This window comes from Ixodes scapularis, unplaced genomic scaffold (genome assembly GCF_016920785.2).
Source record: "Ixodes scapularis isolate PalLabHiFi unplaced genomic scaffold, ASM1692078v2 PGA_scaffold6__148_contigs__length_123643588, whole genome shotgun sequence".
NCBI lineage: Eukaryota > Metazoa > Arthropoda > Arachnida > Ixodida > Ixodidae > Ixodes > Ixodes scapularis.
In genome coordinates this window covers 64,085,414-64,112,732 of record NW_024609881.1, presented here as the reverse complement: position 1 = coordinate 64,112,732, position 27,319 = coordinate 64,085,414, and the positions used below count along the sequence as shown (strand labels likewise).

General features: G+C 46.2%; 1 pseudogene; it reads right to left on the bottom strand.

The window, feature by feature from the left end:
- Positions 1–11,717: 11,717 nt before the first annotated feature.
- The window catches only part of LOC115321057, a 78,135-nt pseudogene continuing 62,533 nt past the window's right edge, over positions 11,718–27,319 (bottom strand).

Below are 27,319 nucleotides of genomic sequence, written 5' to 3'. Positions count from 1 at the left end.
AAACTATACTCCGTTTCAGACTGTAGAACTTCGTATCGCTTAACACCCGGGCGAAAGATGCTGAGTCACTGCGGCGTGGACTAATGCGCAGCTTGTGATATATCGCACAAGAAATCAACACCGGATGCGTTCGATAGGCCTGCAGACAAAGATGGCAGCGAGCAGAAGGCGATTTTTGCGAAGGTCTATAGACCAAAGCAGACGCGACGATCCCATAGAGCCAACCAAGCAGCACCAAAAGTGCACTGCACGGCACTCGTCACCTTTGTGCGTTTTTGCTATCCTCCGGCCAGAACCAATCACGCGCAGTGAATACCCAGCGACCCTGCGCTCTTTTGGGCGCGATCGGTTTAGCCGACGATCGCAAACGCCCAGCGACGAGAGCCGCAGTGACGAAGTACTTTTGCTTTTGGCATCGGGTGATTGGTATCAACGGATCTTTAGGAGAAATAGAGTATGCCCCTTCTTGGTCGTGTTCATTCATAGCCTCCTATATACTGGCAAAGCGTAGCAAGAGCGCCACGAGAAGTGGCCACCTAAATGGAAAAGTTAGAGCGGCAGACAACGGATGAGAGGAGAGCACTGTGGCTTGCGCCCCGCTTCGGCGAGAGGCCGAAACACACTTCCCCCGAGCGAACAAGTATGTTTTGAGTCCTCGCCGCTGCAAAAGCTGTGCGCTGACGTCCAGGTTCCCCGAGAAATGGCTGTTTAATGCTCTGTGCTGCCAGATCTTCGCGATTCAAATCTACGACCGGGAACTCCATGGTTCCGTCGTCGAACTGCCAGGCTTTCTGAGTATAGAGGAGGCTATGGCTCATCTTTTAAAGGTGTGTGTAACACGAGGTTCGAACACTAATGTGCAGAACGCGGTGAGCAAGCGTCCGAAAATGCCTCTTTGGCACGTCGGAACGCAGGGTGTGGATGGCCAATCAGATGGCAACTTAGAGAACGCCCAGGAAACGCGCAATGCCGAGGCAGGCACCCAAGCAGCACATAAACGTGAAGAAAACGTCGAAAGAACGTCGAAGACGTCTGTAACGTGACGTCCTACAACGTCGAAGGTCCGGACGTTACCTTCCTTCGACGTCGATGAAACCTTTAAATGTCCTCGAGAAAAGGTGCACAGAAGGTCGAGGGGACGTTCCAAATGACGTTTGTTGCACGTCACATGCACGTCTTAGTGGGCTGTTGCGTCCTCCCTCGACGTTTATGATACGTGTGTTTACGACATCAGGACTACCACCGACGTTCACAGAACGTCGAGAAACCTTTCCAAATTACGTTTCCTAGCCGTCGTGGGAAAACGTCGTGTCCCGCCACCCCCCCCCCCCCCCCCCCCCCCCTTTAGAAAAAAAAAAATCTTTTAGTACTATTGCGAAGGCAAGTTGCTATCGTGCAAGTACAAAGGAAGTAACTAAAACACAGGTTTGGTACGAACTGTTTATTTGAGCATGTTCAGACACGAGATGCAATACGGAGCGCCTCCAAAAGACGTCCCTGGATGTGCCAGCCTCAAATATATAAAAGAACAAACAACATCACGTAAATAAATGAACGAAAGACGATGTCACGCAGCGCGGAATGTTCCGCCGCTTACCTCGTTCTGCTTCTGATTAATGCGCTGACGCGCGTGCTTTAGCCGTCCCGTTGCGCGTAGTAGGTACTCCCGCTGCGTGCACAAGAATGGTTTCAGAAGGGGGATCCCGTCCGCTGGGCGTTCTTGATTGGGATCGTCGGAGGCGTCTGAAGGGTCTTGATCGGAGACTGGACTTGACGCGCCGTTATGTGCACTGCCACTTGTTTTCTGGGGGCGTCATTCATATCCTGACAGGCACCTTGATCCGAGTAGTAGTACGATTCAACGTGTGAAGCGTTACGGCCTTGAAAAAGGTCCTCGAGCTGTGACTGAATACGACGGCGTTTTTGGCGATTACCGACTTCTTCATGGGGGCGGCTTGAACGATTCATCCAATCGCAGCACTTATACTGTATGCAGACTCGAAAAAAAAAAAAAATCACGGCGACAAGCCTGCTTCGTAGACCCGTAGACGTGACGGCCGGTGCTTGTGACTGGCTTTCGAAAAAAGCTGGACCGGGTCCCAGAGCTGCTCTCTCTGGGCCAATTCAAAGAACAAAACATTCAGTGAAATATTTTGGGAACGACTGAGAAAATACGCGCACCCGGAACTTAGGTTTGTCAATTGTTCGTCGTCGGTATCTTCCCCCACTTTTCATTCTCGCCCTCTTCTTGCCGAGTTTCCCGACGCATCGCATGGGGCTCTATGGAGATGCCACTGGCATCTCCTCTGCCAACCTTTCCCCCTCTCTCTCGCGCCGTGCCGGCTGTTTTTTTTTTTTTTTTTTTTTTATTTGTTTTATTTGTTTTTTGTTTTTCGGCACATCAGCGCGGACTGGGCTTGAACGCTTTTTGGACCGTCATCTGGGCCATTCAGAGGATGGCATCATGAATGTCAATTTCCACAAACCGTTGACAGTATCTAGCGTATTTCGTCATTGCCAGGCTTTTTATTATTTTTTTTTTTTGAGTCAACTCCAAAAATGCGCAAGTGTGTAGTGAAGTTGTGCGATTTTCGTTTCGGTACGTCACCAGTGGCAACGAAAGCGAGATCTGTACTGACAGTCACGTGACAAGACTTTGCGCCCCGATCTACCGAAAGCGCTAAGGCGCTGGAAGTTGGTGTTATGGATGAACTGTGATGTTGATGCGAATTTTTCGGTTGTGCGCAGGTGAGCATCGGTTACAAAATACGAAGAGAAATTGACGAACCTTAAAACGATTTCGGGTGGTCGCGGAGCAGTATGGATGCTCCTAGGAAAGGATGCAGGCCTGAAATCACCTGGAGAGGGGATAGTGTAGCGGCGCCCCTGAGACGCGTGCCAGGGCCCAGGACCCATGGAAAAGACGACAACGCGCGTGAAAAATGCAAGAATGGTACAATTCGATCCGTTCTAGACGCCATGGGCTTCACAAATTAAACCCGTAACAATATTTTAAACAAACCAAAATTATAAGAAGCACATCTAAAAGGAATGATATTCCCAACATGCTTTCATATTCTTTTTTTTCTTCCGTGTACATTAAGTTTTGTAAATGCCCTCTTTAGCGTCATCGATGTGCAATTAATAATATTTTGAAATACGCAGATTAATCTATAAATTATTGAACTTCTCAACCTTTCAAAAATTAAGTTTTGTTTGCGGCTCTTGAGCACTGTCACCTTGACCACAGTGATTCTGCGGCTGGAGATTGAGCTGGAAAATCTAAAAAAACGTCGAACAAAACGTGAGTGGTCGACGTTGCCAGCACGTCTTGTGTGACGTTTCCGACATTTAGGTGTGAACGCGACGTCGCTGAAACGTCACTGACGGGGCAATAATGTAACGTCACCCTGGACTTTATTTTAACTTTGAAGATACGTGAGTGTTCGACGTTGCTAAAACGTCTTGTCTTGACGTCGTGGCGACGATGACAACCTTAAAGTTGAAACGTGACGTCGCCAGCACGTTACGGACAGGACGATAATGGGACGTTATTTATGAACTTCAGTTCAACCTCAAAGAAACGTGAGCGTTGGACGTTGTGAGAACGTCGTGCATCGACGTCATGGGCACGTTGAAGACGTTTGAGTTGATATACAACGTCGTCAGAACGTCACTGATTGGACTCTAATGAAATGTTATATAAGGACGTCACCTCAACGTCAAAAAAACGTGATCGAAGTCATGCGGGACGTCACGGACGTCCGGTACTTTTTCTCGACGTTTCCACGACGTTTTGTGCTGCCTGGGCAAGCGTGCGCTGTCAATTGGGTGAGGTCAAGGGGAAACAACATCACGCGGTCGTACTTGGCGGGTGCAGAAGCACTCCAGATATGCAAAGAGCAGACGCACTTGGGTGTCGTATAGACCCTTTGGGAAACGCAAACGGCGCCTCGCCTTTCGAGTTGCTGACGAGGTTCCGTTACATTTTTATTTAACGCTTCACCTTGCTCAAACGGGTTGGAGACCTGCCACACAAAACAGGCACCGCATTGGGAACAGTCCGCTCTAACGCTCTTATCAGGATGAACGCTGGTTTGAACACCGTGCCAGAATCTCTTCGCTTCAACGCGTTCGTACAATAGTTACTGCCGCCGTTGAGGCACGAAGGTAGGGTCAATGACGAAACAGTGTCTAAGCAACAAGTGTAGCGCAAGTGCCAAATTTTACATGACTTGGTGCATCCAGTAAACGACTAAAAAAGACCGAGCGTGTTTCCCTAGAGAAGCGTTGGAAACCGGGACCGGCACAGGCTGACGTTAGAGAGTTTTAGTAGATCGTTCCCATGACTCCGATAACGATACCCGATACTCCACCACCGCCTCCCTTGCGCTTGCATAGTATCGTTATCGGGGCTACCGGGGGTATCGGAACGATCTACTAAAACTCTCTATTTACCGCGTATTTAGGAGCCATCTGGTGTCGTAGCTTGCAACCAAGGAGAGGACTTTATCTGGCAGGTGCGACAAGAGCAGTGTCCACACCTATCTACATATCTTACGTCGTGGTTGAGGTCAAGGGAAAATAAAACACGTATGCGTATTGGGCGGGAGGAGAAATGAGCGAGGTGTGCAGGTAGCAGACAAACCTGCATGTCGTATAGCCCCCCGCGCGACAAAAACGACGCAACGCCTCTCAACTCGTTGACAAATCTCAGCTATATTTTCTCTTCCGCTGTACCTTCGTCAAACGTGTTTTATAGCTGCTGCACAAAAAAGGCACGCCTTAACACGATAAAATAGGTATCTATAAAAACTTAAATGCTTCTCAAAAGTGATGAGGAAGCTTGTGCGCGTGATCGAGGAGAATGAGATATCTCGACAGTGTCGCTTACAGGGCTGAAACAAAAGAAGAAAAGAAAGGACTGCGCCATTTAGTGCTATTTGGTATTGACACGAACAAAAACTTCGAACCTGAAGTCAAAATCGATGCGCGCGATTGCGCAAATTTTTGTTTTCAGATTTCAAGGGTAATGTCTGGGGATAGTTTTTTTTTTAGTTTTTTGTTTCTATAAAAATATAATGTTGTGATGTCAGAAATATCTTAAGTAACCTGGGTTATTTATTCGCTTGTTCAAAACAAATGCTTTGTCGTTTTTTCTCAATTTCAGGTAAGGAGTATACTGAAAGCACACACAGCATTTTGTCTTTTGATTTACAACGTTCATCATGACGACGCTCGAAATACCTGCGCCAGGGGAAAATTCCCGCTCACAAAAGCCGTGAGGAAAGCCTTCGACAACACCTAGAGTCATCGGAGTCCGCATCGTTGGTAGATGCCCCATTCAGTGTCTGTGTTTTGGTGAAAACTGTGCCCATATCAAAGCAGCACATGTTAAGGTGTATTTGAGACTTGTCCAGTATACCTTTCTTCCGCTCGGAAGCGGAAGGAAGGTATATTGGGCGAGGTATACAACGAATAAAGGTATAACAAAGAATAAACGGCTTGCGTGAAGATCGCCCGGATGAAGAGCATAGTTCGAAGTTGATCCGTGCTTCATTACAGTGACGCCGGCTTCTTCAGTGAAATACTTTCGCCACCGAAACAAATAAATACAAAGTCTCCGCTACTTTAATGATTTGTTACGATATATGCAGCACCTCCCGTCGTCGTTTCGACGTCCTACGGCATTTTGATGTACGGCACGCGACAGAGTACCCAAAACTGGAAAGTGGTCGCTACATTGATGCCACCATATTCAGTGAATTCCTTTCACTTTCAGCACGCTGAGCTTGGGATCCCGTCGCAATAGACTCACCATTGCAGGAGGGCTCCCTCATCTCAGTGTAACCAAATGTTTGTTTTCCATCGGTATTGGGGTGCAAAAGGCGAAGCCGATCGCCTGACGGGGCTCCAAGCAGGCGACTGGGGATTTCTGCATTATGTGCGAATATTAAGGTATATTTAGGTATGTGTGCTTTTGTACACATCACTGATTTATATAATTATCAGATGTGTACCCTTAAGGCCATGACAACTTTAGTCTGTCGCAAGATAGGGTCTCCAGGAGAGAATTCGCTCACAAGAAGCAAAGCTCCACCCTAATAGAACAGAAGTGTTGTGCAGGAGTTGTTCTGTTAATAAACGATTGCTTAGTTGCAGTACTGCACCTACCTTATCAACCAGAATTTATAATGTTATTTTTCACGCAACTTAACTGGGTCAGAGGACCGCACGTTTTGTATTCAACCCTTTCCGTGATGCGAGAAAATTAATTCTCCTTGAAATCGGGGGCGGATTTTCTGTATTTTAGTAACCGCCAATGACAATAATATCCAGCACACAGTTAGTCGTTCAAGATGAGGCCATTGAGGATAGTCGGAATACTGACTGCACCCAAAAACGCTTCGCATGCGGGAGAATTTGTTCCCTTACTAGCTCTAACAATATTTAGATATTAGTTGTAATTCTTAATGTTGCTTATCAACCGGCACAGCTCGTCCGCCCGCGTGTCCCAGTCATTGACGAGACGCGCGATTTTTTTCTTTTCAGCAACAATGTACTTAAAGGAGTAAATAACAGCGGTTAAGGTGAGGGGGAACATTGGGCACCTAAGTAGTTATACGTGCATGCGGGTGTGTGCACACTAAACATTGTAACACCCATAAACGTGTAAAAAGGGTGTAGGAAGGGTGTAGGTTAGGAAAAACACCCTTTTTACACGCTTTTTACACGATTTCTGAATATCGGTTGGTGTAAAAAGGGTGTGCTGACGTTTTACACCCTTTACGCGCCCTCTTTACGCCCCACTTGCAGTATGGTGTCTGAAATCGTGTCAAAAGTTTGTGTGGGCGAATTTTACACCCTTCATCCACACGGTGTAAAAGGGGTGTAATGGTGATGCTGTCAAATACACCCATGATTTCATAGCCGTTCATATTTATTGCTTTGGTGAAACTGTTATTGATGTACGGCGGTACAAACATCGAGTATAATTAATCGCCACACGGAGTCGCGTATGATCAGGAAGTGCTAGATAATAGTTTTTGAAACTCCTATTGAACTCTTCGTTCGACACGAGCCTAAAATTACGTTTCGCGCGTGCAGGCACCAGTTTTATCGGTTCCGCCTTGATTATAAAAAAAAAATCATCTCCGCTAGCAAAAAAAAAAGAATGAAGACGTGTTAATATACAACCTAGGGAGCACACACTATTGCGCTGTTATGGAATTAAATCGGAAAGATTGTGCCGATATTATTTTGGTCTAGCCAATATCTGAAAAATGGGATGGGTCGCGCCGACGCTATCCTGACATAACGTACGTGGCGCCGTTCTTCGTTGACTGGCAAGAGTGTCCTGCGTGAATCGGCTATGCCGGCGAGGTATTTATATTTCTTGACTGTCTAAAATCCGACGTTAAAAAACAAAACAAAGCAAGACTAAGCGAAATAGAATCTGCTTACTTTTAACCTGAGAAATACTTTTTCAGCTGAAGACTTGAACAAACTGTGGCGCCCTCATTTCGGATATTACGAACTCACCTGACTGGGTTTCGCACTACTTATAGCAGCTTCACTGATACTTTATTTTGGAGTGTAGCTCTGAAGAAACAATGTCGCAAGACAATCGAAAGTGCCGGATTAATGACACCCCCAGGGACGCGACTCTTATCTCTGCGCAATGACACCGAAATATCTAGCTTTCCGACGCTTTTTTGTTTCGGTTTTTCTTTGCAAAACACGTGAAACCGCGTCTTCGGCGGCGTTAAAAATGTTTTTTCGTACTTATCTTGTGATCTCGCGGTCCGTACCAGATCATGGGCGTCTACAGGAGTGGCAGTTTGAAACGCTCAAGGTTGTACTACGCAAAGCAAGCCCTGGCGAGTCCGATTTCGGGACCTTCCCTGGGCAGAGCAGGTGGCAATACAAAACATCAGAGGGAGATTAGCGGCTTTGTCCAACCCCCTTTGACCTCGTCTTCTGATAAGCCTCCAAACCTTCTTGTGTGTCTTCGTGCTGCTGTGAGCGAGTGCGAAGACCGCTTCTAGCAAATCAGAGGGGTGGCGCAAAACACGTGATCGCTCTCCGTAGGACAAGGACGCTTGGACGAAAATTTGTCACGTGATTCGCTCTGACGCGCTGATGGGCTACTGGGGCCGTAGTCTTTGCCGTATGCCAAGTTATGGTGAGTTCTAGGGGCCACGTATAGGTCCGGTTTACAAAACGGGGGCGCCCGTCAGTGTATTCCTGTTTTTCGTGCGGTTCAGTCGCGGCCGTGATTTTTCGTCGTGAACGTCCGGAATACACCCATGCCAACTTTTCGGAAATGGTCGTTTATTTCGTCGGAGTCCATGGAATTATTGTGCTGTATTTGTTGGACGCATTTCGGACAAAGAGCTGCTCATCGGCGGCGCGAGACTTCCGTTGAATGTGATCGACCGCCTTCAACCTCGGCATTGTGTTTGCGTTGTTTTGTGCTGCCCGAATCGGATTACACATCTATCACGACAGAGAGGTGCTCATCGGCGACCGCGAAACTTCCGTTGAATGTGAGCGACCGCTTCAGCCTCGACATTGTGTTTGTGGATAGTTCTGCGCTGCCCGAATCGGATTAAGCATCTATCACGGATTACATGAGATCGCTGTTTTATTTGTAAGTACTCTGCAAGCACGCTTCTGATAGTAGTCCAAGGGGGCTATGTTCGACAAATGTTTCATTTCTCCTAAAAAGAAACGGAAGTGACGGAAGCGACGATATCGCGTTTGATTGGTTGGAAGGTCAAATGGCGAAAATAGGTAACTTTCGTCATTTGAACCTCTACCCAATCAAACGCGATATCGTCACTTCCGCCACTTCCGTTTATTTTTAGGAGTAACGAAACATTTGTCGAACATAGCCTTCCTGCTTCCATTTCAATAGAGCATTTTACGGTTTACAAACATGAACTGCCGCTTGCGTCCCAAGCAACTCCTGGTCGTACCGTCTTTGCAAGCTTGTCAGTTTTGTCCACGTCACCAGTGCAAGGAAGCATAAACGTCACAAGAAAAGTACAGTTGGTGATTCAACAAGGGCCTTCGGTTGTACAATTTGAAGGGGCTATGAAGCAATATCCGGTTGAAATATTCATGACCTTACACGCACGGACCGCCACTGGTTTAGAAGCGTCTCGGTCGAGGTGGAATTGCGAGGATAAAAGAGAACTATTTCTTTCAGTCTTGCCTTCGCCAAGTTTGATGACGTGCGTGTGAACGTAGCTTTGCCCTTTGGAACGCTTGTAATTGCACGCACTTGCCCGCATAAGCAGAGACATGGCTGCGGCCAGATGACCTGCTTGCAATCGTATATAGAGAATTTTGTAAAACCTGTGAGAACCTTGATTAAAAAATAAAAAGTGAACCAGGCATTTGCAGTCATTTTCTCGTGCACTCTTTTGGGTTATTACGCCCTGCTTTATGGGTGTTGGTAATCGCGCCCTTTTTTTATTTCCCTTTCTGGCGGTGATACACACAATTTAGAGGGCGTACTGCGCAGACATAACGCCACAATAAAAAGGTGTACAGTGGAATCACACCCTAATTGAAAGGTGTTCGGAATAACGCCGTCCTCTAAGGGTGTTAGGGAAAAACACCTTATTTTAGGGGTGTTAGGAATAACGCCCTTTGTTTAGGGCGTTTTGCTACACCCAAATGGGTGTTAGTTATAGGAAAAGCCATTTACACCCACAAGGGTGTTACACGATGTTTAGTGTGTGCAAGAAATCAACCTGCCCCCACCCGACCGAGGAAATTAAGTGACCCAATCTTTAATATCTGAAAAAAAAAGCTTGATCAATTGTACACAAATTAATTAGATTTCATGACCGACCAACCCCCTCCCCCTCCTCAAATATCGCGTGTATATCTGAATATATCTGTATTATATAACTGAATGTGTATGACTTCGCCAATGCCGTGTACCTGTGGGCGCTGAGGACGTGTCAGCTGCTTGTACAGCTTTTGTCCTCAGCTCCCACCATACTTGGAGGGAGCTGAGGACAAAAATAAGTCGTGTGAACGACGGTGAATATAAAGACAGACCGTTCCGAAAGAGTTCCACTCGACAACGAATGGCCGCGGAAACCGTTCTACAAATATGAAGAGGTTCGTAAAATTACTTTATGAAGAAACAAAATACACACCCGTTGCGGTGAATGTTTAACTAATAATTCGCATCCAAATAAACAACGCTGCGGACGCTTACTTCATACTTGCACGAATTTGTCGCGAATATTTGAAATCAACAGTGCACGCCATAAAGCACACTACTTCACGATACTCAGCGATCCGAGCTTCGGTGCCAGCCACTGCTCCGGCTGGCGCTGGAGCAACGGAAGCCAGCAGCGACCGCGGCCGGGCTGTAAAAGAAGGAACCCGCGCCCAACACGCGCCCAACACGCGCCCAACACGAGCGCCAGCGACACGACTACGGTAAGGGTGACAACTGCTTCCTGGGTGTGTGAGGTCGATGAGTTAGGTTGGTGACCAACCGACCGCGCGGCCACGCGCTGCAGGTGATCGTTAAGAAAACAGAAATTTCACGTTTTGTTAGCAGGAATTAATCCCACGCCGCGTCTACAACCTCAAAAGCGCTATTTTGGGCATCGTCATTGTGAGTAGTACTGCTTTAAATTTTTTGTATTAACATTTTTAAGCGTTACTTTCCAAAACTCCTTTCCAGCAAAAAAAAAAAAAAAGGACCATGTTCGAACACACAAAAACAAAATCCCAGGATCGCAGGCACAGGTAAGAACAATTGTTCATTCTTTATTGTTTGGCTGCATAGAGCACAGCACACTGAGGGTGACATATGTCCAGGAGGCACTAAAAACCCAAGTTAATTCTCTTTTAGTAAAAAAAAAGGGAAACAAATGCCACACTTCATTTGTTACGCGATTATGAAAGGAATGTTTCCAGGACTCCTCTGATGCTATCCCATTGTGTGAACGAAAAAAAAAGCTTGTTGACCTTTGGCGTCTAGGAAAGTGTTCCTTGAGTTATTTTGGGGCGTGTACTTGAACGGAGAAGAATCACAGTCGCCTGCAGTTAGTTGAGGCGCTTGACGCATGAAATGCCGTCGTCACTGTCGCTTGTGAGTACGGATTGCGATAGCACAAGAATCATAATGCACTGGTGTACAAGAGAACGTTTATCACTGTTTATCGGTAACTTGTGACGCCTTCGCGAGCATTCACTTCGCTGTAAAAACATTTATGTGAAAAAAAAAGTGGCATCTTGCTTTACCGTGCACTGCAGTCGTTCAAATCAAAATTCCAGCAAAAACAAAAACAACATTTGTTTTTTCTTTTAATTTTAGTGAGGTACTTTATGGTTAAAGGCTCATACCAATTTCAGTTTATAAAAAAATACGGTAAACGTTTTTTTTAATGATGGTGGAAAGTCTTTTTTACAGCCGTTGCAGTAATGATATGTAAACATGTAGAGCTTGCCGTTCGAGTTGAAATATTCCGAAGATCTCTGCCAAGACTTAGTTTTGCCTGGCAGTTTGTAACTGGAAATTAATCGCTAAAAGCGATAAGAGAAGGGAATTTTTAAACCTACCCTACATAGAAATACACTCTTTCCAAAGACACAACTTGAAATATAAATGTTTATTCGCTCAGAACGCACTTGTATTTGAACTGTCGCTTGGTGCTTTGGGCATTGCACCCGCAAACGTTTTAGGGCGCCATGGTGTTTGGCAATCGGTAGAAAACATTGTGATGAACAACCATTTCGGGTCGCAGTTGGTCTACTGAAGAGCATCCTGCGTCATGTGACATAGAGAATCATTGAAACACTTAATACTTAGTTATTTATTAAGGCTCGAGAATATTGCAAGTTAATAATAATTTTATCAGGAATTTTAAAATCGCCATGGGTTTCTTTCACTTGACTTTCTTAGCTACTTGCGGGGATACAACTAGTGTTTTATGTTTTTCGGAGGAATTTATTCTTTATATTTGGTGGGTGGTTATGAAGGGATTATTTTTTCCCAACAAATTCGGGTGTACCGGGGCTTGTATTGAACATAATCATAAGAATAAGATGGAATTCCCCAACCTCAAGGAAACATGTCCGTGGCCTGAGTACTTGGAAAACGTTTTGCAAACACAAAGAGAAGGAAACGATATATGGGGAATTGTTTCCGAAGAGAAATACAGCCTTAGGAAGAGTTCAATCCGTTTGGGCTGTATAACAAATCAACATAAAAGAAGCTGCTGGTAATAAAGTCTTCCCTTAAAGCTTTTTTTTTTTCAGACACAGTGTGGTGCTTTTGGTTTTTTTCGGTTTTTCCTGATTTCCATAAAACCCGATCTGGGGTCAGATATTGGGACTTATCAATATGTACCCAAAACACCAATCCCTAGCTGCAACATTTCTAAAAAATGTTCCGTTCCTTCCCTCAGTGCGATTGTTTTGTACAGCTGCTAATTTGCGGTTTTGAGGGCTTAATCCGCCGGCAAGACACCAGAAGTTTATTCAAGACGAGATTATTTGGTCCACAATGTGGCACCTTGATATGCAGAAAAAATCAGTCCAGGGTAGCAGTTAAATTCCTCCCCAAAAATTACCGTAATTTAAATGCTCTTATGAGTAACTGGTATTTGTAATTTGTTTCATTTGACTAAAAGTAGCGAAAATTCAAGTAAATTAATCTATGGTTCCTCTGAGTGCAAAAACATTGTACATGCAACTATTTTTGCAATGGGTTTGTAACGCTGCTGCTCAGTCCTTGAAATGACTGAAGGAAACGGAAGCACAGAGGGTTGCTTTTTTGTCTGTCACAACTGCATGGGGACCCTGCAACTATGTTTCCCCATTGCTTTGTTTCTGCATAAGGAAATAATATCGGAACACCGTAAATACAGCGCAATCACTTCTCATTGTAATAAGTACATCTTCCTGTCCTTCTCACAAAGAAATTTTCATAACTGACAATAGACTTATTCCAAAACTCGTAGCGCCTCATCGCGGCCTAATGCCAAGTTATGCCTTGTGAGACTTAGTGGGCAGAAAATTCATACGCGCTACGCTCCTGGCCACCAGGTTCTCAGAACGCCACCCGCGCGGTGATAGATTTATAGATGTAGTCTATTGAACAAATTTGCCTGGCAGACACAACACTAAACAACATTTAAATAATTTAAATAAAAAGTGTAGATCGCTTAGGAGCTTTCTCGACTTTTCCAAAGGCTTTGATTGAATTGGTCATATTAGTATTCTTAAAGTACTTGAATGCTCTAGCTTCCGTGGTATGACACTTGAACTAATAGCTTCATACTTAAAATTCAGTTAATAATCTGTTATCATCCGTGATCAGTGTTTCAGATTGCATCATTGAAATACAAGTGTTCCTCAAGGAAGTATATTTTGGGCCCATTGTTTTTTTTTAATATTTACATTAACAACAGTGTTAAAATTGGTACCGAAGCAACCTTTGTCATTCTGCTGATAACACTGCTTTTTTTTTGCCACATCGCAAGAAATGCTTTTCGCAAGTCGTGAATCAAATTTTAGAATCACTGTAGAGATGGAATAATATAAATGTGCTTAAATTAATACCTTTAAGGCAAATGTAGTGTTCTTTAAACACATGCTTAAATCTGTTATCTTTGGCCGTAACATCGTGCTGGAGGATTTTTATAATTGAGATTGTTCCATATTAAAAAGTGTTTAGATGTAATATTTCGGTAAAACCTGTCATGGGAAATGAGCAGTGACACTATGAAATGCAACATTTCTGAATCTGTTGGTTTTCTTTAAAATACTGGTTTTGACATTTCAATCGTATTCAATGGCTCATATACAATTCTGCACTTTCTTCACATCGAAATTATTCTCACATCGCATGGGGAACACCAACTGCAGGTAAAACAAAGACATTTCATTTTTTAAAACAAGTAAATTCGGAGAGTCATTAATGCATTTCATGACACCGATAAAGAACATATTGTTAAAGCACTGCATCTCATTTCAGTCGCTCATTTCTAGTATGGTGCCTAGAACGCGTCTCCGACTGGTGTGTTTACCGGGTCCAAAAAAGTGGTCCCTCGATTTCCGCCTGATGACGCCATAGAAGTGTCATGCTGTCGCCGGTCGCGACTCTGATGGCGTCTCAGCAGCTGTGGTGGATGTGGCAGACGCCTGTTCTGCTGCAGGTCGCTCTTCACTTCGACAGTGCACGGAAGCTACAGCAACAGGAAGTTGGGACGCCTGGGACGCCGTAACTACAGCGACACTCGTGTTCGCTCGTGCTTTTCGCCAGCATTTCTACGACCAGCCGCGAGGATCGCGACAGGCTACAGCATGACACTCCAGTTTCTGTGACGTCATTTGTTGCCACTTTGGGACCACTTTTGATGTATGGGAGGGATAGGGCGCTAAACACACCAGTCGGAGACGCGCTCCAGGCACTATAATTTCTAGACGGTCCACAAGCAGCAAAATAAATATTTAGCTAATTGACTGACTAGCTGTTGAATAACAGGGTTTAAATGTTTTATATCGTCTGTAATAGAGATGTTTGGGAAGAAATCGCATCCGAGAACAACGGAAACCAGACGTAAACAAATAACTTTTCTATGTGAACACATAACTTCGGAGGTGTAACTTCTAACACCGCATTCCATTATGTAACATATTCGATCATGGCTAGACCTGTTTGCATCGTGACATATAGTATATTCTTCCACTGTCGTAAGTTTTGTGATTTCTTGTGTCATATGCTGTTGTGCGACTGAATTTTTTTTTGTCCTCCATGGCAGAGAAGAAAGTAGATTGCTAAGGTCGCCAATTTTTTTTCCTTCCTTCGTGACAAAAAAAAAGTTGTTTGTCACGCTACACTCTAAAAAAAGCACGTGAGTCTGCTTTCCCGCACAGCACTCGAAGAGCCAATCAGCGGAACTTACGGAGGCAGCTCAGCGAATGACAATGCCGAAACATCTGTTTAGACCAAAAAACGCAGACTGAGTTGTGACATTAAGCAATGCAAGAGTGACGTTTTGCATTGCTTAATGTCACAACTCAGAATACGTTTTTTGGTCTAAACATATGTTTCGGCATCGTCATTTGCTGAGCTGCCTCTGTAAGTTGCGCTGATTGGCTCTCCGAGTGGTGTGCGTGAAAGTAGACGCACATACTTTTTTAGAGTGTAACAGCACTAACAGCATAAGAAACACACAGCGTGGCTTATTAACATAATTCATTCTAAATTTAAATAAATTTAAAATAAATTATGTTAATCAGGCAACTTGCCACGTGATTTGCTCTTTGGAATTCTTATCATCCGATGCAACCATCTGATTGCTTCCGAGTGATGATCAGATGCCCGAAACTTGCCACGCTCCTTGTTATTTTTGTTTTTGTTTCTTTTTAAGCTGTCGGCAACAATCGGGCAGAAGTTGAACGAACATCTCTTACATAAGAAGGTCATAGTGTTATATTTTTTGACGTCACCTAGAGGAGACCATCAGGATAGGTGGTGGAGGGTGCGTCGCAGATTCTACACGATCAAGCGCTGGAGAATTCGGCTGGGACTCGAGCCAAGCTCGCTGATCGAGCGGGAGCTTCAGCCGAGGGCTGAGGCAGCTTTCGTGACCAATTTGTGCCCCCGAGTTGTTCTTCGGCTGACGTAGAAAATCTAACGCTGCGCCCTTATTACTTAATATATGTTGTCCGAACTAACTTTTTTTTTCTGATAACAGAAATGAATTAGACTTACCCATTAACGCGAGAGCCCGATCTAGCTCCTCCCTCAAGATTTCGAGCATCTGGCGGACGCCGCCTTTACCCTGCGAGTGTTAAAATGCACACCCCTAAAACTTAGTGTTGTACCGACAATAGAATAATTTCGCGCAGTAAAAAACAAAAGGAAATAGAAGTGGTACTTGAATTATACCTGACAAAAATTGTCATGCGCAATCCTTAGATAAACAACTTGAAGGTCTAGAAACTGGTGGTTTCCTCCCTAGTAAATTTTGTCATCAGAAGTGGGGCTGATATTTTCAAAATAAAAAGAACATAAAATGAATAATTGTGAAATCAATGATAACATTCAATGCGGATGCCCTTCACGTGGCGTTTTAATTATTCCGAAATAACATGACGAATAGGTCTCAAGTATGAATGGCACTTCTAATCGTTCATTTTTTCGACAGGCCAGTGGGGTTTTATGAGAGTAGGCGCCTCCAGCGACTTTCTCCACGGGGACTTTTCCGAAACCATTTCGAACCGTTAAGTTCTCACAGCGATCAGATCTTTTTTTTACCCCTAACGTCGGCAGTCCATCTCTGGTGCTTATATGTGCCCATGCATAAAACTCTTTCATAGCGTGAAGGAATTATTTCCAACCGTATCTAATCTATAACAGCATTGGTTATAGTTAGAATGCGTGTTTTGGTCAGTAAATCTCGTTGTAAACCTTTCCGTACCGACAAGGACACCATTTGCTTTCGCAGTGGTCACATGATTTCTTCCGTCAGCCAATGAGATTGAGGCGACACCTGTGGGGTAGCCTATATATTCAGTTTACCTTATGTGCGGTCGTAGCGGATGCTACCAGCAATCGGAGTCAATCCCCAGTCATTTTAGTTTACCACGACCTTCGCAAGGAAGCACCGCGCCTCCCGTGCTACGTTCACAAAGCTAAATTGGCTGTGACGCCTCGGTGCCCGCTGCGGCCGGTTGTGAGGTGAAACTGAGTATAGTACGACAGCGGCGGCACTATCGCCGTTGCCACCAAGTTTCCAGATGCACCAAGTCCACAAAACTTTGTAAATATGGCGTCCGGAACATCACAACCAAATTTAACAGGCGGTGGCTACGTAGCTAGCGTTAGCCCGATGACGTCGCATAGCCACCATCCGCCGAATTTTACCGGTAAAATATTGTCAGGCAAATATAGCGGACGCGTGTTCCTGAGCTTTTTCACAAGGCTGGAAAATGGCAGATCCCATATAACTAAGGTCCCTGAAACGCCCCTCTTACTGGTGTGTTTCCCGCCGACCATATCTCTCTCCATACATCAAATGTGGTTCCCGAAGTAGCAAAAAATTACGCCAAAGAAGCGGCGCTGTCATGATGTTTGATGTCGCAATCCTGGTGGTTGGTGCTAAAAGCCGTGGTAAAACGCACGAGAGAACTCAAGTATCGCTGTCGTAGCGTGGTACCAATTTTTGGCTGTTGAAGCTTCCGTGGATTATCAAGCTGGAGAGCTACCCGCAGCAAAACAGGTGCCTGCCACATTCATCGGCGCTGCTCTGGCACCGCCAAGATGGTGGTCGTCTAGAACGTGATATTTGAATGACATCATCAGGCCACCCTGGCGCGTGGCCAGGCTACTGCCGATACAGCTGCCCCCTGTTGAGCGAGTAGGGGACGCGCAGGCCTGGCGGGTACGATTCTGGCGCGTACATTACTCAAAACGAAACAGGTGGTCTTACGTTGTACGCCAGCCCCCAGAGGGCGGGACGTCCGACGAACTCGGCCTTGGCTACGAGTCCCAGGGCCTTGATCACATCGGTGCCTCGACGGACCCCGCCGTCCAGGTAAACTTCGACGCGGCCGCGGACTGCTCTCACAATCTCGGGGAGGACTTCAATCTGCGGACAGAGCGAGACAGGAATGGACCGGTTTTAAGCATGTGCGCACGTGTACACCATCTCCCCTAGCCTGGCTTCCAGCGGTCGTCATTTTAAGGGGTATCCACACGAAGGAGAAATACGCCACTTTCCTCCGCGGATCGCGCATCACGTGAGATATACGTCATCCCTTTTTGACGCCTCGCGGCGCGTTCTCCTCCGTGGCGGAGGCGCGGAGGCTTTGTGCCGACAGCACGAAAGCTCCGCAGGTGCACGTGGCGGAGCCGGGGACGGAGTTCCCCGAGTTGTTGACGTCACGACATCCGTCCGCGGAGTTCTCCTTCGTGTGGATACCCCTTTAGGAGAGCACTACAAACGCTCTCGACGGCTATTTTTATTCGTATTTTGGATTTTTTAGCATTTTTTTTTTCTTTTAGCATCGCTGGTGTGAAAAATTTAAAGCAACGAAACCCGACACAGCGGCAACACGCCAATCTCTTCTCACGGGCGGGAATATTTTCGGCTAGGTTTTCATTTGCAGTTGGGCACTATTACTCGAAAGAGGTTCATTGTTATCACATCGCAAAAAACACTTAGAACATGAATGATACCTAAATGTCAATCGTAGATCGCTGGAGAGAGAGAGGAAAAGATCAAAAGTGACCTAGCAATATTATGAAAGTAAAAAGTCAACCGTAGGTTCTAGATCCTCGCTGTATGCCTTGTGATGCAGATCACTGTTGATGTGGACGTCTTACATCGCGTCGGTCGCGTCGGGTAAATCAGGAAAGGTTTTTATAGCGATTAGTTTTATTAGGATCTTCAGACAACTTTGATTTATGCTTTTGTCTCATTATTCTCCCACCTAATTTGAGGAAAATTACCTACGTATACACAAATTCAGTTTCCCGGCTAAATTAGGAAAGATTTCGCTGGAAAAGCACAGCCATAGTTGTCCCAAAAGTCTTTTTGTATTGTTTTTACCGAGTTATTGCTGTGCTTTTTATGAATACTAGGTGGCTTTCGAGTTCTACCTCTGTGCGCCCTGATTTGCATTGTTTTGTGTGATGCAGAATATATGTCGTTGTTGTTAATGGCAAATGCATATATGGCCCGTCATAAAAAAAAAAAAAAAAAAAAAAAAAACAGGTCTTATATAATTGGGAAAACGATTCACATCTTGTCAGGGTTAGGGTTACACAAGGTGGAACAACAATCAACTATTTGATGCGTGTGTTTGCGTGTGTTTGTTCGTGTGTGTCTGTGCCCTGTTGCCGAAGAGCTAAATTTAGCGAGAAAACGTTTCCCGCTACGTTTAGCTAATATTTTCCACTTAATTTAAAGGGGATTAGAGGTGTTCTAAATATAAATGAATACATAGAAAGCACAATAAGCGAGAAGAGTTATTTAATAATTTTAATGGGAAGTGTTTTGAGGCTAAATTTAACGGAAAAAGTACTGCGCTACACTATTTCCTTTCACTTTAGCAGTCATTTTCTTCCCCTATGATTCCCACGGTAACTTCCCCAGACGCTGAAAAGAGCGTCGAATGCGGGGTCCTTCTGTGGAAGTTTATTTGAATATTAAAACATTTGATGTGTGTGTTGTGCCTGTGTGTTTGTGTGTGAATGTGCGTGCACGTGTGTGGTACACATTCCTAAGCCAATTAACCGAGACTTAAGTTCTTCGTGTTTTAAAATTCATGTTATGAGATTTCCTTGCATGGTGCGAATTTAAAATGCATCGGAAAACACCAAGGCTACCTCCACCACTTTGTTCCAGGATAAACAAACGAGCGTATGGCCTTGTTTTTAATTAAACGAACATCCCCCCCCCCCCCCCCCCCCCCAGCTCGGTTCACTAATGAATACAAAAGATCACGTCTGGTATAGTAGGTCAAAACTATTCACATTTGTCAAATGCAAGATGCCATAAGGTGGGAAAACATCCATTACTGCTTGCCGAACACACCAAAGCATCTTCATGTTTCCTCGTCATAGTCTTTAACGAGATACATTGCTCACAATAACCATGTTATTTTGTAACCGGTTTGAGACAAATCAACCGTAAAGCCATAGTCGGAAGGCATATAATCATACAGAAGACATGCTGCGAACACTCCTCGAGTATCTTTGAAACGTGCTTTCTTCGTACATACGTGCGCTTCTAACATGTCTGCTGGCCGCCCTTTGTGCAGTCAGCGTGACACTCCCTCCCTCTCCCCCTCATTAAGGAGGGTCCCCGTTTTGAAGGCGGTTCCCGGGCCAGATTCCGAACTTCACCCCCGCATTCTCTTTAGCCATTTCTGCCGTCTCATCGGAAAAGATCTATCATGCAAAACGTTTCGCTGTCGTTCTTCCGGTTAAAGTGAAGGCTTGGGCGAGTTGCTGACTCGTTATAAACAGCTAAAAAAAACAACTAATATTACAGTGAACGCAAAACAAGGGCCTTGTTTGTCTTTCAACGAGATAATAACGCGAAACGTTTAAAGGGTATAGGTTTTGAGGTGAAGGGGAGCCTCAGAAAACGTAACCGCGAATTTCTTTTCTCGATTTAGCGGGGGAAATGACGTCGCGTGGTTTCACGTCACATGACCTATACACAAAATCAGTTTCCCCGCTAAATTAAAAGAAAAAATTGACGTCACGTGACTTCAACACCAATTCAGTAATCCCGTTAAATTTAGCAGAGAAAATGACGTCACCTGACATTGTGTCACGTGACCTACACACTAGTTTAGTTTCCCCGCTAGATTTAGCAGGAAAACTGACTTTACGTGACCTAAACACAAATTTAGTTTTCCCGCTAAATTTGTGAGCTATGCGGAAATCCAGTCTCCCCGCTGTATTTAGCGGGAAAATAGACGTCATGTGAGCTACACATGAACTCAGTTTACCCGCTACCCGTCATTCCATATATCCTGTGGAAACAGGTCGAACCGACGGGGAAAGTCAAAGGGTGAATAAATCATTGACACAATGGAGTAGAGAGCAGAGCCATATATGGGGGGAGTTTGGCCAGTCTATGACCTCGCCGCCGTAACGCCCTCCTCCCGAGTGAGCCAGTCAGCCCACGGCGCAGAGCGAGAGTCATGAGCGCACGCGCGTGAGCTGCTCCCAGCTGCTCGGGGAGTGCCGCCATTTTCATTCATTGGCCCGGCAGAATGCATGGGATCGACACCCCAAATTTCGCTCCTTTCCGTTTGTTTGAGAGGCTCTGGCAAGAAAATGATTTAATTTTATTCCTCGGTGGCTCAACAAGCAAACGAAAAGGTCAAAACCTTTTATCCGGTGTATCCAAGCTCGCACCGCACCATTCTAAGTTTTTTTTTTTCTCTTTTAACGTAGTTTTGTGTATTCCCCTCCCTCAAATTCTGCAACTAACTATCTGAATATCTTAATATGCCGCCACTATCAAAATCATACCTTCCCCTTCTCCTCCCTCTTCTTTCGCTCCTCTCTCCCCAGCCCGTGCGAGTCTTTCCCCGTTATGGGTGGATATTTACGCACGGGCTTTCCCTTTTTAAAGCTTTGTCATTGCAACAACAACACCAACACGTTTGAACGCAAACTTTGATTCAGGCGAAAAAGAAATAAGCCCGTAGCAGACGACGCGTAGCCTCAGCAGTGCTCTGCACCGACAGCGTTGCATCAAAATGGCGGTCGTCTCCTCTTTACTTCCTTCTTTCTTTCTCGCTCCTTCGGCGCTCTCTTCCCTTTTCTTCGCATATCTCCTCTCCAGCGCCCTTTTCCCCACACCCACTGGCCAGACTCTCCCAATATACGGCTCTGGTGGAGAGGAGTCATTAGGGTGGAGAGATGTGGGTGGAGTCAACAGGGTGGAAATAAGTGGGGAGACCTGGAGGCACAGCTCGTTAAGTAATGTCTCTAGGTTACTAGCGCTAAACAAGAACGCTTCACGTAGCAACACAACTGCAGTGCAATTTGAGATACAAGTTTTTCGTGTTCCAAACATGTTGTCTTGTTCTTTTGGCGTTGTTGCTGGCTATAATTGTTCGGACGAGCCATGTGATCCAATTTTCTCCATGGGAGGACATGTCTCATTGCTAGATTTTGAACACAAGGGGATGTTAGACCCACGAAAGTCATACGCTTGCTACATTTCCGGCGGAGGGCTTATACAAGCTTGTCTGTCACGCTCTCATTGTATAAAAGTGGGAGCCAGGTGTTTAAACAATCATAATTTCTATCTAGAAGATTAGATATGGATGGGGCTGAGCAGAAATAAAAAGCAATGTCATCTTTTAATAATAGCGAATAATAATATTACATTTTGTCAAAATGCTTTGTATTATTGGGGTAATTACTCTAATACCTCTGTTACACGGGCACCCTTAACCGCGGTTAACTTGGCTTTAACTGTTGTTACGCGGTATTACAGTTACCTTGCCATACTCTCGGACAGCTGTGTCAGAAGAAGTGAAGAGCGCGGGTGCACTGTTCTGAAGGGTGCTCAAGATGCTCAAGCCCACGTTCCCCCATAGCTTTGACTGCGTTGCCGCAGTATGTTGTCCACAAGTATTGTGCGCTAACTGTGGCTTAGTGTAACTGCTGTCAATTATACCCGTGTGTTGTGTATGTATAAAGCAATGTCACAGGTTCCTATTCTCACCACCAGGGTGCGCTGGTCTTTGCTCTGTAAAATGTGTCTTCGCCATATTAAATTTGTTCTTTGTGTGCTGCTGCTCTGCGTGGGAGCGTCTGTTCTTTGGCGCTTCGGCGCGACACAACAATGGCGACGAGGCTCGGATGGAAGATCGAACGAACCGAGTAACAACGTGGCAAACAGTACAATGCCGAAGTTCACGGAGTTCAAGCCGGAGGAGGACGACGTCGACGAATATCTCGAACGCTTCGAGATTTTCCTTCGAGTGAACGCTGTCAAGACGGAAGACAAGGCCGTGACGCTGCTGAACTACATCGGGAAAGCGTCGTACCAGGTTCTGAAAACCTTGCTCGTCCCAGACTCGCCGGTATCGAAATCGTACGACGTACTTTCCGAGGTGCTGAAACGCCACTACGCGCCCAAGCGCTTAGTGATTGCAGAGCGCACGAAGTTCCATTGGAGAAATCAAGAGGTCGGCGAGAGCCTAGCGGACTTCTCCTTGGCTATCAAGAAGCTCGCCCAGACATGCGCTTTCAAGGACTACCTCGACCAGGCTCTTCGGGACCGGCTCGTGGCGGGGTGTCGCGACCCTGAGGTACAGCGGACACTCATCCAGCTCGACGACGATTACTTCGACGAAGTTCTAAAGGTGGGCCTGGCCAAAGAACTTTCTCTGCGCAAAACGGACGAGATACGGCAGCCCGGCGTTCCGGACTCAATGGACGTGCACCGCGTTCAAGGTGATGGTGGAGGACACTCCGGGTGTCCACCTTCCGCCACTGCATCGCCACAGGTCCAGTATCAGCGTACGGTAGGCCCTTGTTTTAGATGCGCTAGTACCGTGCATGCTTCCGAGAAGTGTCCGTTTTCGAAAGCAAAGTGTTTCAAATGCGGGAAGCAGGGGCACACTAAGGCGGTGTGTAGGGCCAAGCCTAAGCCTACTTCGAACACCAAGCGCGGACCTTGGAGCGTAACCTGTATGTGGAAGAATGACGCGTCTGCGGCATTCCAGAAGGTTTTGGAAATCGAAGGAAAACCGGTGACGATGGAAATCGACACTGGTTCAGCAGTTACTTTGATGCCAGAAAGAATGTATGTGAATTTTTTTTCTCACGTGCCCCTTGAGGCGAGTGACATGCGTCTCCGAACGTACACCGGGGCTCTAGTGCCAATCAAGGGTGTAGCGAGCGTTAATGTAAAAAACGGGGAGCTACCTAGCGAAAAGTTACCTTTGATTGTGGTAAAGTCCGCGAATGCCCAGCTACCAGCTCTTCTAGGCAGAGACTGGATCGAGCAGTTAGAAATTAACTGGTCGGGCGTAGGTCGTATTGAGAACGAGACGATGACAGACTCACTGAAAAGGTCGTTCCCTAGCGTCTTTGAAGGTCCAGTGGGGCCGATAAAGGGTTTTCAGGCAAGGATTGTACTGAAAGAAAACTCCCAACCGGTGTTTTGTAAACACAGAGTGGTGCCATACGCATTTAGAGAGCAAGTAGAGAGTGAGCTTGAGAAAATGGTGGCGCAGGGCATTTTGAGGCCTGTAAAAAGTAGTGAATGGGCAACACCCCTTGTTGTGGTTCCCGAGCCAGGGGGTAAAGTTCGCATCTGTGGTGACTACAGTGTGTCCGTAAACCCACAGGTGACGGTGGAGCACTACCCATTACCGAGGGTAGATGAGGTGTTCAACAACTTTCGGGGGTGTGGCATCTTTGCTCTTTTGGATCTAAAGACTGCATACTTGCAGTTATCCCTTGACGAAGCGTCGCGGAAACTGCTCACAGTGACCACTCACCTAGGATTGTTTGAGTTTTTACGTATGCCTTACGGAGTCTCGAGCGCACCAGCAATTTTCCAGAGTGTAATGGATAAGATTTTGTTGGGCCTAACCAAGGTAGCGTGCTATCTTGATGATGTACTGGTGGGTGGCGTAGACCAAAATGACTGCAACCAGAGAGTCTTGGAAGTGTTAAAACGCTTTCAGGAACATGGCATTTGTGTGAATCAGGACAAGTGTCAATTTTTTGTACGCGAAGTGCGTTACTTGGGATACTTGTTGAGTGACCAGGGTTTAAAGCCATGCCCTGAGAAGGTAGAGGCTATCAAAAAGGCACCCGCACCGAGTAACGTGACGGAGGTTAAGGCATTTGTGGGGCTGCTAGCTTTTTATGCTCGTTTCCTCCCAGACTTAGCTGCCACACTGGGACCTTTGTATGAACTCTTAAAGAAAGACAAAAAGTGGCATTGGTCAGAAGAATGCCAACAGGCCGTAGACAGAGGCAAAGATCAGTTGTGCAGTGCTGGGGTAATTGTCCTCTTCGACCCTAGTCTACCACTTCGAGTGACGGCCGACGCATCCAGCTACGGCCTCGGAGCAGTCTTAACACAAGACATGGGAAACGGGGACTACAGACCTGTGGAGTTTGCGTCTAGGACGCTTACTGTGGCTGAAAAGAACTACGCACAAGTGGAAAGAGAGGCCTTGGCACTCATATTTGCGGTCAAGAAATTCCACCGGTATCTCTTTGGGCGTTCGTTCGCCCTCGTAACTGACCACTACCCGCTAACGTCGATCCTGGGACCTCAGTATTCTACCACAGCCATAGCTGCTGCGAGGATCCAGAGGTGGCGCTTGTTACTTGCAGAGTACAACTTCAAGATCCTGTACCGCAAGGGCGGGGAGCTCGGGGATGCTGATGCCCTATCGAGACTTCCTCTGAAAACAACTGTAGGAGAGGAAAGTATGTTGAAATATTTTTCACCCACAGAGCAACCGCTTCTTTCAAGTTCTGATGTGGGGAAAGAGACCCTCAGCGACCCCTTGCTGCAACGTGTCCTTGAACACACCAAGAGAGGTTGGCCAACATCCGTGCAAGATCCAGGGTTGCAACCCTTCTGGCACAGGCGGGAGACGCTGTCAACGGACCAAGATTGCCTACTCTGGGGGATTAGAGTCGTGATTCCACAGGCACTACAGGCTGCGGTCCTCAAGAGCCTGCATGAAGAACATCCAGGAATGGTGCGTATGAAACAACTTGCGAGAGGGCATGTGTGGTGGCCCGGAATCGATGCCATGATCGAGAACAAGGTGCAGTCATGCGAGATCTGCCAAGCGGTCCAAAACGACGTTCTTCCAGTACCACTCCAGCCATGGAAGATGACCTCGCGGGTCTTTGAACGTGGTCATTTGGACTTTGCAACCAAGTCGGGAACCAACCTGTTTGTTTTGGTTGACAGTTTTTCTAAATGGGTTGAGGTACTGCCCATGTCTTCCACAACCGCACCCCGGACAGTCGAGAAACTTATGGCTGTCTTCGCACAGTTTGGACTACCCGAAGAAGTGGTGACTTATGGAGGCCCCCAGTTTCGAAGTGAGGAGTTCAAGAACTTCTTGAAGGATCAAGGAGTGGTGCACACCATGACGCCATCCTACCACCCGGCTTCGAATGGCGCCGCGGAGAGGGCTGTGCAAACAGTCAAGCGAGCGCTGCTCAAGCAGGTACTTGAAGACGACCTCCAAGGGAAGAGAAGGAATATCCATGAGAAGTTGTCGTGTTTCCTACTTGCCTACCGGACGACACCACACACAAGTACTGGAAAGGCACCTGCAGAGCTCTTCCTGGGACGGCTTCCGCGGACCCGACTGTCGCAGCTCAAGCCAGGTGCAACGTCCCTTCCACGACGAGAGAAGCAAAACAAGAAAAAGGAGCTGGCTGACAAGCGCAGAGGTCCAACGAAACTCTTTCAAGTGGGCGACAGAGTTTGGGTCAGAAATGTGAGGGGGGAGAGAGTAAACTGGACCAAAGGCATTTTAAAGAAAGTAATCAGTCCGGTTACATACCTGGTGCGGGTGGCTAGCCAGATCCGTTATGTGCATGCTGATCACTTGCGCTTTCGAAGTGAGGGCTCGTCCCGATCAGCCTCTTCAGAGAGTGGATCGAGTGACAGTGAGAGTGTTGATGAACCGGGCGAATGTGAGGTGCCTATGCCACTGAATGCTGGCAGTGGCCTAGCTGCTCAGGAAGTTCGACGGTCGAGCAGAGCTCGACGCCCTCCAAATAGACTGGTGTACTAGTGTTCCTTTATGTAAGTGTGGAGGAGTGTTGTGTATGTATAAAGCAATGTCACAGGTTCCTATTCTCACCACCAGGGTGCGCTGGTCTTTGCTCTGTAAAATGTGTCGTCGCCATATTAAATTTGTTCTTTGTGTGCTGCTGCTCTGCGTGGGAGCGTCTGTTCTTTGGCGCTTCGGCGCGACACAACACCGTGTAACAAGGATAAGAACACATTTAAGTAAACTTAAAGCCGGGGTCACACTGCTTATACCATCATACAAAACACAATCTGCACACAAACTCGAATGCGAGTTGCCGCGAGATCCGTGCTTCGAATGCCGCATGGTTATGCGCTCAAGGTAGAAACTTGGCACGCGGCATTCCAACCACGGAGATTTTGGTGGCTCGGGTTTGCAGACTGTCTTTTGTGTTATATATGAGCAATGTGGCCCCGGCTTAAGGCATGTTCATCACTAAGTACAGTTAGAATCCATCTGAGCAGTGTTTGTTGATCATTCACTAAGTGCAGGACATACACGCGCACGCGCTGGAGCACGTGCGCCCGCACATATGCTGATGTACGTGTAGGTTACTAGTATTGCATGTTCAAAGATTAGTTTAGGCATCTGAGCCAAATAAAACTGAACTCACATTGGTTGTTGAAGGGGCATTAGTGATGCCGTTGTAGGATTGGTCTTTATGTCGCCTCAGAAATAATTACCCGTCCACAGACGAGAATTATAGAATATAAAAAGCGATAGAGAGTACACTGGTAATGCATAATTCATGCAAGTAGGAGCTGCAATGACGTAAAAATTAATCTTTATTAGTAAACTTGCACCGCATGACACAAGGTTCTGTTACGACCCAGGGGTCCGCCAGGAAGCCTCAGGCAGGGCCAGGCCAGGATCGGATCCGCAGGACGATTCCCGGCAGGAACATTACGAGACGGTCTCTCGACAAACTCTCATTTAATACATGTGTACAAATATCTACATCGACCGAGAGCATTTGCGACCTCTC